This window comes from Sphaerodactylus townsendi, linkage group LG07 (assembly GCF_021028975.2).
Source record: "Sphaerodactylus townsendi isolate TG3544 linkage group LG07, MPM_Stown_v2.3, whole genome shotgun sequence".
Classification (NCBI taxonomy): Eukaryota; Metazoa; Chordata; class Lepidosauria; order Squamata; family Sphaerodactylidae; genus Sphaerodactylus; species Sphaerodactylus townsendi.
The window spans coordinates 92,699,058-92,711,503 of record NC_059431.1 but is presented as its reverse complement, the minus strand read 5'-3'; positions in this window follow the sequence as shown (position 1 = coordinate 92,711,503).

Here is a 12,446-nt window from a genome sequence, read left to right as displayed (position 1 = left end):
TTCGTGCATGTGTGGGAGAAAACAGAGAAAAAAGTCACACCCCCACCCCACACCCCCAAATAAAACATCAGCACAGCAGACATTTCCCATCAAAGAAGACAAAAGCAAAGATTTTGCCTTTTTTTCCTGAAAGAGGTTGCCAGGTTTGTTGAGCAATTTTGACTTGGCCAAAAGTATCTGCCTCTATCACCATGTCCCTCTATTTTACCCGTAGGAGGAAATAAGGTCTTTGTTTTCTTCTACCATCAGATCAACACTTGCTGCAATGGCTCATCAAAGAGTGCTCACATAGAATGACACCACTGTGAGCCAACAATTATGAATAAGGAAAATTTAAATCTTTTTAAATCAGCTTGGAACTTTTTTTCCACACCAGACAACCCCCTGCCCTTTCCATCTCTACTTACCTTTGCTGTCTGTCTTTTCTGGGCTTTCTCTTTGGGTCTGGGGGACTGTTTAAAGGCCACCCCTCCTGCAGTGCTGAAGCAGGGCTGGCTGTAATCTCATTTGCCTGGCCTCTACATATCCTGTGTGCTAGTTTTTAGGGCAACTAATCCCTGGAGATTCTCTCCCAGACAATGACTGGCATGCAGGAAAAACCTGCAAAGTTTTTGTACCTTTGGACAGAGGAGGGGGAAAGGGAGAAGTTGAGACCTCAGCAGCATAACTGCAAAGACTACTGTTTGCATAATCAGGGAAGGTTTTATTCCCTGGGATATTTCAAGTCTCTGGATTTTGGGTGCATGCCTGGGCCAAACAGTATGCCTTACAGTGCCGGTTCCTGGCCAGCCCATTGTGTTCCAGATTGGGGTAGAGCAGTGATGGCGAACCTTTTCGAGACCGAGTGCCCAAACTGCAACCCAAAACCCACTTATTTATCGCAAAGTGCCAACACGGCAATTTAACTTGAATACTGAGGTTTTAGTTTAGAAAAAACGGTTGGCTCAGAGGCATGTGTTACTCAGAAGTAAGCTTGGTGGTAGTCGGTGACTTTGCTTTGAAGCAACTTTTCCAACACGTGGATCACAACCCTAGGAGGGTTTACTCAGAAGGAAGCCCCATTGCCAGCAACCGAGCTTACTCCCAGGTAAAGGATCACACTTTAGTTCTTTGCATGAAAATCAATGGGGTTAAACAGCACTTAACAGGGTTACCTACACTGCTTCCCCAAAACTAGGTCTTAGGTTTAATACTAATAATCAAGCCCAGCGGCCCAGGCCAGCCTAGATGTGTGTGTGGGGGGGCTCTGTTTGCACGTGCCCACAGAGAGGGCTCTGAGTGCCACCTCTGGCACCCGTGCCATAGGTTCGCCACCACTGGGGTAGAGTGATAGTTCAACATTCACCTTTGGCTCTTGAATTTGTCCTCCCTCTGTCTGGTCTTTGGACAACCTGTCTTTGTGGAATATCTCCAAAGGGTTTGACAGTTTTAATTTTTTTAAAAAATTGGTTGACTAGGCATAGTTTGACCTGTTTATTTAAAATGATTTTTAAGTGCTTCTTTTTCTTTGTTCTTTCCCTTCTCTAAAAGTTATATAATTGACTGTTATTGTGTGTGTTCTTTAAAAGGACTGCATTTATGATTTAAGATTGCTGTTGTTGTGGTGTTTCAAGGTTTGTGGGGAGAACTTTTCAAAGCTTCTAGTTAAATCCCCCCCCCCCCCGCACAGTGTGTTTTTCTCACAGTTGCTGTTTCTGTTTTTGAGTATTGAATTTTGGCTGGGTTTCGGCTTTTTGAAAATGTTTTATTAAGGTTTACCACATCCTACAGTTGAATCCCCACCCCCATGGTCCTTTCTCCTGGTGTTTCTGGGTATGTTGGTTATGTGGTTAGTTTTGTTGTGTATATTTTTATTAGGGATTACCTGATATTACAGTTTAATATTTTAATTTTCTTCCACAGCCCTTTTGTTTTTTTCTTTGGTTCTGTGTTTGCTGGCTTTCTTTGTTTGCTTTTGTGGCTAGTGTTGTTGTGGGCTGAATGGGCTTGTGGGTCTCCCCACATTATATTTTTTGTGGGGAGAGGTTGTTTCTTTGCTGAGAAAGGTGGAGTAGCATTGTGACAATATATGTGGGTTCTTTACATTTGAGCCACTGTTTTCACAACAGATTTAGTTAGATGCTAGTTGTGAAGGACTTGATAGGGTTTGTTAGAGCTTAATTTAATTCAGTGCTGTAGGGTTTCAGTTTCATTCTGAACAGGATATTGACAGGTTCAAATAAGAGTTAAGTTCTGAGTCTGCAAATAGTTAAACAGTGTAAAACTAACCTTTTTGGATTCAGCCCCACCATAACCACAAGTAAAGGTGGGCTGACTTAGACACTAGCTACTTAGCCACTTAGGCCTCACTAGCTACTTAGACCAGTAGCTACTTAGGCCTGTGGCAACACTGAGAGTTAGATATGCTTATAAGTGCAGGAGCTCCATGGTATGACCGTCCAAGTGAAGGAAAACTTGGTGTCCAAAGAACTGAACACCCCCCTGCAACCAAACTTCAACAAACTTGGTTGGTTCCTGTGAAAAGAGTCATCAGCAGCTGTGCAGCAAATTTGGTGCCTCTGCCCTGAGCAAGTATCTCACCAGATCCCCCAATAAAATCACTAGCGCAGTGAAATTGAAGCACAACAGCAAACCAAATGTAAAACTATGATGGGAAAAGTAGTCTTTTTTTTTACCATACTGAAAGTCTATGGTGGGAAATTTTCCCACACTAGATTGTTGCTGAAGCCTGGCAGATTCTTCAGTCTAGACTTGGCTCCATTGAACCAAATGGTGAATTTCTGATAGTGTCTGCAGAGACTGTATTTTTAAGGAAGAGGCACCAAACTTGCAGAATGGCTTTGGAAAATTCTGTTAATGAGAGCACCCATTTTGGTGATGCTTGGTTCAGGAGAAATGGAGGATACGGGCTATTCTTTTGAGGACCCACAGAACTTGACTCCCTGAACCAAACTTCACCCAATCTGGTGCTCTTACCAGGAGGGTCTTGATCAAGCCACTCTGCAAGTTTGGTGTTTCGATCTTTAAAAAATGTGCTCCCTGCATACACAAACTAAGAAATTACCCATTGGCTACAATGGAGCCAAGTCACTTTAATATGAGAATCAGGGGGATTTCTGAGGGTGTCTGTAGAGAGTGCTTTTTTCATTCTAGGGTGGCTTCTGAACACCTTCCTAATAACAGAACCCAGGCTTGGTGAAGTTTGGTTCAGGGGGTCACCAACGGTGTAACCACTATCTCCCATTAGAAATCATTAGAAACAATGGGAGATGGAAACACCCCCTTTGGGGGCCCATAAAATTGGACCTCTGAACCAAACTTCACCAAACCTCAGTGGGCTCATTAGGAGAGTCTCCCAAAGCCATGCTGCAAGTTTGGTGCTGCTACCGTAAAAATGCATCCTCTACAAGCAGAAAACCACCAAAAAATGCCAAAAAAATCCCCATAGGCTTAAATGGACACTGAATGCAAATTTTACTATTTTTTTCCCCTCAAGCCTAGTCAGTAATGTTCCAGGTATGAATCCTTTTAAGGCACTCCAGTGTTCCTTGAAAGCTTCATTAAGATAAGTGATGATGGATATCTCTTCCCTCAAAATTCAACCACAAACTTTTACAGAATTTCCTTCGCATTGCATGAGCATTGGGGATGGAGGCATTCCAGAAAACAGTCTCACTCACACTTAACACAAAGAAGGACCACCAAGCCTGTACTCTGTATTGATAAAGTTACCATTAGAAAAGATAAATGTTTTATAAGTTAATTCTCAAATGTTATCCTGTAGGAAGATGGTTTTTAAAATCCTACCTCACTGGATAGTTGTTGCAATGATAAAATACAGGAGAGGTGAATGATGTTGCAAACTGCTTTGTGTCCTTGTTAGGGAGAAATGTAGGGTTATAATAAATGTTTCATTTTTATTAGACTGTTCTTGCAACACAACTATGACACTTTCCAAAACAAAAATCCCTGTACAAAGAAAGTAAATGTCCTAGGTTTCTTTAGAATGTTAGTTTTGTACAAATATTTCAGATTTTCCTGAAATCTTTGTACAAGAAGTTAAGTTGGGACTGCTTGTGACTGGCTGGAAAAGACACAATTCTAAAGGTTGTGTGAGGAGATTTTATAAAGGGAAATAAGAGAGCCAGAGTGAACAGGTTTGTTCCAATTGGGCTCTATTCTAAGTTGGTTCTAACTCTGGCCCCTTCCGCACACACAAAATAATGCATTTTCAAACCACTTTCACAACTGTTTTCAAATGGATTTTGCTATTCCGCACAGCTTCAAAGAGCACTGAAAGCAGTTTGAAAGTGCATTATTCTGCATGTACGGAATGAGCCTCTGTCTAAGGGACTGGAGGGTCAGATTAAAAGGGGAATCTATATTACATCCCTGGTGAAAACAAGAACAGTGACATTAAATAAACACATGGGTTGCTTGGTTGTTTTTCGCTGAGGAAAACCTCACTCAGACACTAAGCAGTGAAGCTTATTAGAGTGTTGGATTTTTAAATATAGAGATTGAAGCCCCTTCCACACTTGCAGAATAATGTACTTTCAATCCACTTTCACAATTGTTTGCAAATGGATTTTGCTATTTCACACAGTAAGATCAAGCTGCAAAGTGCATTGGAAGTGGATTGAAAGTGCATTATTCTGCATGTGCAGAAGGGGCCAAAGAAAGGAATTGGCTTCCTGAGGGATAGCTGGAATTCCTGCTCTTTGAAGCAATTCCTGAGGAATAGCTAGAATTCCTGCTCTTTCAAGTGTGGGCCAGATATATCTAGTGGAGAGGATTGTCCAGAAGTTAATGTTTTTAAGGAACTGTTTCTTTAAACATAACCTGAGGGTAAATGGAAGGTCTTTTCAACCAAATAGTAAAATCAACTGAATATAGCGTCACCAAAACTGGTGCATATATGTCTATTTAAAATAAATTGAATGTAACATCTTAAAGAAAATAAGCTCTAGTGATCTGAGCAAAACTTTTAGCACTTATGAAGAGAGATACTGTAACTATAAGACCCATTAAATACCAGCCTCTTGTTTATTAATATTTATTTCTTTGCCAAAATCATTTTTCTTTGTTCATGTAAATAAAATCTACTTGTTCCTTTGTTTTACTTTAAAGAGCCACTAGTGACTACTTTTTATTTTCTGACAGAAGAAAAAGGGGGGTATTTTTGTGTACCCTCAGAGCAGTTTTCTCTGCCTGACTGAAGCATACCCAGCTGAACAGCTGAAGAACATTTTTATTGTTTATTATAAATATAATGGTGGGAGAACACAAAATGAACAGAAATAAAGTAATATCAACTGATTCATGCTAGTGCATCACAATACCAACAAACCAAAGGTCTGCTCAGGCAAAGCATATGTGACAGTTGGAATTTTTGGAGGGAAAATCCTTTCAGAACACTAGTGGACAGAAGGAAATGCTTGGGGATGCAACACAGCCCTTATTTGGAAATCTTGTTTGTGGATCATTTTTGGCAGTGGACTATTAGTGTGATGAAATAACTCTTTTAGATCAGTACTGTGTACATATATTCTTCAGTTTGCTATTATTATTATTATTATTATTATTATTATTATTATTATTATTATTATTGTTGTTGTTGTTGTTGTTGTTGTTGTTGTTGTTGTTGTTATTGTCGTCATCGTTGTTGTTTTTGTTTTTGTTGTTATTATTATTATTATAGATTTCACAGCTGCCAGATCTTTAGCTGGTTGTTGGCCTTCATTACAATTCGAGCCTCACCCAGCCTAGGAAGTTGTAATGTATCGGCATAATATTCGTGCGGATCCCAGCAGGGCTGCCTTCTGAATTATTATTGTTGTTGTTGTTGTTGTTGTTGTTGCTGCTGCTGTTGTTGTTGACAATCCCTTGTTCATATTATAATGTGAATTGTTATATTATAGATCATCCTTTATGCTATGTTTTTTGACGAACCAGTGAAAACAAATTGTATAAAGTAAGTTTACATATACTTTTGCCTTCCATTTCTGTGATGTAAATAATTACTAGAGTATTTATGATTGTGCATTCAGGCTATTGTTTATCCTGATATAATTGTTATTTTGTATCCAAAGAGTTTGTATTTTCTGGTGTATCATACTTTATTTGTGCTGTGAAATATAACACACTTTTTGTGGAGACTCTAGTAAATTTATTTCAATTTGTTATAACAAGAATTATTATGCATACCCTTATTAACTGCAGCATGACTTTTGTAGTTTTTGCTGTGCCCTAAAATGGAATTTTTGGAGGGAAAATCCTCTCAGAACACTAGTGGACAGAAGGAAATGCTTGGGGATGCAACACAGCCCTTATTTGGAAATCTTGTTTGACTAAAACAGCAGAAAATGCATTGATTATGTTTGAGTTCGACTATGATTATGTTTGTGTTTAACTATTACTAAAGCCTTAGTTTAACCCATGTCATGATTCTGGAGTGCAGAAGTAAAACAATAGGGCAGTGATGGCGAACCTTTTTGAGACCGAGTGCCCAAATTGCAACCCAAACCCCACTTATTTATCGCAAAGTGCCAACCCGGCAATTTAACCTGAATGCTGAGGTTTTAGTTTAGAAAAAAACGGTTGGCTCCCTCTTCCTCCGCCCCACCCGCTCGAGCAGGGGCCAGCCTGCTCTAGCCTCCAGCAAGTCCCGTGCACACCGCTCTATGCCTCTCTAGAATCTCTGCCTCTTCTGCGCCCCCCCCATCAGGCAGCAGCCACCCAGAGCACAGGCACCAGGTCCGCCAGCTGAGTCCTCCCTGCTCACCGCAGTGCGCGCATGTTGTGCTCAGTGGCCCAGGCCAGCCTAGATGTGTGTCTGTGTGTGGGTGATTTTCCGCCCCATGACAAACTCTGTGTGCGCGTGCCCACAGAGAGGGCTCAGAGTGCCACCTCTGCCACCCGTGCCATAGGTTCGCCATCACTGCAATAGGGCATACTTTTGAGTAGTCCTGCTTACTTTTGAATATACTTGCTTAGGCACCCAAATTCTGCTGTAATATTTAACCCCCAAAGCATTTGCTAAAAAAAGTGCATATGCCGCAGTTACATGTCCCACAAAGTTTTTTTTTTGTTGTCTGCCATTTTTGTGAAGGGCTGTACCTTTCCAGCATACTTAAAAACATTTTCCCATACCACTGTTTTCTTAATTAACTCACGAGACAGCAAAATACTCAGTGGCAAAAATGCTTAAATTGGGTTTATTTTCTATCTAGATGCTTTAAAGAAACAGAAAGTAAACTATAAGTGGTAAGTTGCTGTACATTGGGGATATGGTTTACAAACTTGCAGGTTGTGAGAAAAAAAGGTTGTGGAGCCATTTATCACTGAATTCTACCTTAAAAAGTACAACTGCGGAGCTATTTTATTCCAATAATGTATTCATGGTTTTAAGTAGCAATATTAAAATATACTTGCCTGGAAGTAAGTTATTTTAAAGTCAGTGGCTTTTACTTCACAATGCACAGGATTGGGCACCAATAATCTCATGGGGAGTTAAGTATTTTTACACAGTTGTAGTAATATTATTGTATTCCTTCCTTCCTTCCTGTTTCTAGTAAAACAATATTGACTCTGCAATTTACTGGGCAGGAACTTCAGATAAGACACATTTAAATTTTTCTAAATTGACTTGAAGTATAAACCCAAGCAGCCTTTCCACCCACACAAAAAAGAAAAACAAAACAAAACATGAGGTTTAATCTATAAGAAATCTGACTTTAAGAGCATTGAATTTGTAGCATCTCTTCGGACTCATGTGAACGCTAGAAAAATGGAAGTCCTGCTACCAAGCAGGACACAATCTTTCTTCTGTTTCATAAATTTTGTTGCTATGTCAGAGATCCAATAAAATTAGGAATCAAGTTGTCTCCAGCGAATGCTGGATCCCAAGCTTCAAGAGACAAGTAATCTGATTTCAACCCCATTTGAGTTTGTTGAGCTAACAGTTGGGGGGTTATTCAGAGCAGCCTCAAATATTGTCAGGCAGAGATAGCCGAGCTGAGAAGAAACACCAGTATCTGGGAGGGAAACACAGTGAGATTAGTTCCCCAGGCACTTTTAATGTGTCATTCTGCTTGGCAAAGCCTTGTGACTGAAACTCTGGGGCAGGCCTGAAGGTGGATTTGACCCTATGGGATACTGTACAATGTCATGTTTTGGAAAGCCACAGAAGGTGATGATGGCCACTAACCTGGATAGTTTTAAAAGGGGCTTGGACAGATTTATGGAGGAGAAGTCTGTCTATCTATGGCTACCAATCTTGATCCTCCTTGATCTGAGATTGCAAATGCCTTAGCAGACCAGGTGCCTGGGAGCAGCAGCAGCGGAAGGCCATTGCTTTCACATCCTGCATGTGAGCTCCCAAAGGCACCTGGTGGGCCACTGCAGGTAGCAGAGTGCTAGACTAGATGGACTCTGGTCTGATCCAGCAGGCTCTTTCTTATGTTCTTAGAGTCTAGCAGAGTCTATTTGCTGAGGCTGTGGGTCTTGGTATTCATTGTATGAATATACTGGACAGAGGAGGGTGGAGCTAGATTATAAAAACATGGAACTGTCATTACCTGGCCTCCCATATTTATTGTAATATCTAGTATAATACAAGACACTCAGTGATGTCATCACATTCAGCATTCCCCTGTACATAATTAGTAGTTGACAGTGGAAAACCACTACACTAATAACATGTTAAAATAATATACATTCCTCAGAAGAGTTAGATGAAACAGACACAGCAGTGCCATTTTGTGAGAGTGGGGCACCATGTGAATTAATGAGACTTCCTGACCAACTTTTAATTTCTCCTGTATTTTAAATTTTAATCATTTTTATTTGTCTCTTTAAACACCTGCACCCTGCCTTTCTATTACAAGGCAGCTGAAAAAATCAAAACAACCATCAAGCATCTTGAAATCAGAAATAAAAACATTTAAAATGGTGTTGAAGTACTATATAAAATAATGATGTCGTTGATGCAACATTCTCACATGGTGGTAATAGCCATGATTTACTGCTCTAGATACAAAAGCTGATTTTTTTGGGTTGTTTGTTGTGAACAAATGCCCCCAAATGGGCAGCAGGTTTGAAAATATTGTAGCTGAACCATAAAATATCAAGGAAGCAACCAGATGAGTAAGTCGATGCACAGTTAAATAAATTATACATACAATGCCCCATGATGACTCAGTTCCATGATACTTTGAGGGAGTCTGTGCATCTGAATGAGAGACATGATGTGCAATTAAGCCTATTGTGGATCAAGACACACACACACACATCTTCAATGTGATATGCAATAGTGTGCCAGATCAGCATTGCAAAAACAGCCAATCTGCTTCTGTTGACTAGTATGCTGAACAAGTAAAGGCAGCCTGTGAGAAGATTTCACACATTTCTGCTAAGGCTGAGTACTCCAGTATGCATTCTTTTAGATCATTCATCTGAATGATTTTTAGAGATTTCAAGTGAACTGGAACCTCCACACAGTCACCAGGTCCAAATAGATGTGGCAAAGACTGTGGACCTACATGGTCTGTAAAAGACAAACTATGCATATGCATGGTTACAATTTCAATCAGGATCATGCAAGAATGAGAAAGGAGATTTAACCCTTCCAACCCTATTTGGTTTCACTGATAGAAACGGTGTTCCTTGTACTTGTAGTAGCATTTTAAAAAGAGAAAAGGTATGGGTCTTCCCCCCCACCCCCAATTAAAATACTAATAATGCCACAAACATTTTGGTTTAGATCAATTAAATCCACTGAGGGCTGAAATCTCTCCTTTCTCCCCACACTGATTCAAATCTTTTTGAATTGAGACTGCACACATGCACAGTTTACTTTTCTTACAGATGATTTGTTCAGCCTCAAAGAAAAAATGCAGTCTGGAAAAAAAATGTGTTCCAAATAACTTATGGCAACCTGCTAGGGTTTTCAAGGCAAGAGAGTTCAGAGGTAGCTTGCCATTGCCTGCCTCTGCACCATCTGCATCATGACCTGGTATGTCTCCAATCCAAATGCTAGCCACGGCTTACCCTGCTGAGATCTGATGAGGTCAGGCTAGCCTGTGGCTATCCAGGTCAGGACTTGCCTTGATTGTACAATGTAACAAAACAAAAACCATTTGCCTAGAAATCAGTACTACATTATTATGTCTACCAGAATATTTATGATAGAACTATTGTGTTGAAAGCATTTGAAGACAGCTTACAGTGCCTTACAAAGAGTGAAACTTTAGACACTATACCTGTCACTCCTCAGAAAGGAAACTCTCACAGGAGTTGGAAAGGAAATCAGAAAGTTGGAAATTGGGATATAATAATTATTAAGTAAAGTTGAGTTCCATGTTTGCAGTATTGATGCTCTCTTTTTTTGCAGAAAAGTGTGAGGAAATATGTTCCATGGGGATTTTCTGAGAATTAAGGAAAACAATCTGTCAGCAGTGCATGAAAGCAAACTTTCCTGTTTCCTGTTTCTCAAACAGTTTTTAATCCATAGGAGGACTTCCCCTCTTATTCCTTCATTGCTGAGTTTTCTCAACAGTCTCTGGTGAGGAACTTTGTCAAAAGCCTTTTGGAAATCCAAGTAGACAATGTCCACTGGTTCCCCCTTATCCACTTGCCTGTTTACATCCTCAAAGAACTCTAGTAAGTTTGTAAGACAGGATTTGCCTCTGCAAAAGCCATGCTGACTCTTTCTCAGCAGGTCTTTCTTTTCTACATGTTTTATAATTTTATCTTCAATGATAGATTCTACTAATTTACCAGGAACAGATGTCAAACTGACTGGCCTGTAATTTCCCGGGTCTCCTCTAGATCCTTTCTTAAAGATTGGTGTGACATTGGCCATCCTCCAGTCTTCAGGGATGGAGCCTGATTTCAGGGATAAGTTGCATATTAAAGTGAGAAGATCAGCAATTTCATGCTTGAGCTCTTTAAGAACTCTTGGGTGAATGCAATCTGGGCCAGGGGATTTGGTAACATTTAGTTTATCAATGGCTGCCAGAACTTCTTCCTTGTCTACCACTATCTTCGCTAGTTCCTCGGATTCGCCTCCTAAGAAGCTTGGTTCAGGTGCAGGAATGTTCCTCACCTCCTCTTGGGTGAAGACAGATGCAAAGAATTCATTCAGCTTCTCTGCAATCTCCCTGCCATCTTTTAGCACACCCTTTGTTCCTTTGTCATCTAACGGGCCTACCGCTTCCCTTGCTGGCTTCCTGCTTTTGATGTACTTGAAGAACTGTTTGTTGCTGGTCTTGATGTTCGCAGCCATGCGTTCCTCATAATCCTTTTTTGCCTCCCTTACAGCTAACTTGCTTCTCTTTTGCCACCATTTGTGTTCCCTCTCATATTCTTCATCAGCCAAACTGGACTTCCATTTTCTAAAAGACATTTTCTTTTTTCTGATAATTTCCTCAACCTCTCTTGTTAACCATGGTCATAACAACAACAATGCTGCTTACATTAACTCTTTGCTACTGGTATACAGTGCCTACTTCTGCCAGCAACCTTTGGGTTCACGGTCACCCAAAGTCAAATAACCTGTGGGTGATTCATTGAGAGATGTCGTAGTTTTGTTATTGATTGCTAGATGGAGTGAGTGACAACTGAAGGCTGTGACAACCTATGGGAGTCAAATCAATTGTTTGCCCATTTCCTCGCCCCCTATCCCTTGTTCTGTGTTCGGTGCCACTCTAACAAACTCTGTGTTTTATAGTGGAGTGTTGATACTGTATGCTGTTGTGATGCCTGGGCTCTGTTGGTGGGTTTTCAATCAGGTCTGTGGAGAGGTGTATAGGAATGGCACTTTTGATGAGTCCATTTGGACTAAACTATTGATAAGACTCTGAATGGCTGCTGTATCTGTCTTTTATGGACAATTGTTTTATTGTATTTTGGAATGCCAATAAAGGCTTGTCTATGTCAGAATGTATGTACTATCATTTAGGATCATTATCAGTTACATTATCATGCATCGTCATTGCCATGCCTATCAGAAGTCTCAAGGCATTTTAAAGCAATTTAAACGAGTCATGAGCCCCTAGAGGATGGGGCGGTATAAAAGTTTAATAAATAAATAAAATAAATAAATGAACTGACTGTGACTTCTGAGTCTCACTTGACTTGCTAGCTTCTAGTAGGTTCTGCTGGATATCTAGTATAATGGTGAATGTTGAATCCTGCAAACTAGTATACGTGCAAGCAGCTCATAAACTAGAAATATAGCTGATTTGAATAGGGAGCATATCAACCACTGAACAGCATGGGGGATCAACTCAAGATAAAAAATGGGCATTAAGAGAGAGAGAAATTCAATTTTCAATCACAGTATGTGTGAGTTTCATCTCTAAAGATTAACGATGCTGTTAATATGGACCAATGTAGGGAAAATCCACTGCTTTTTGGATGCTATCTAGAATGAATGTAGTAGT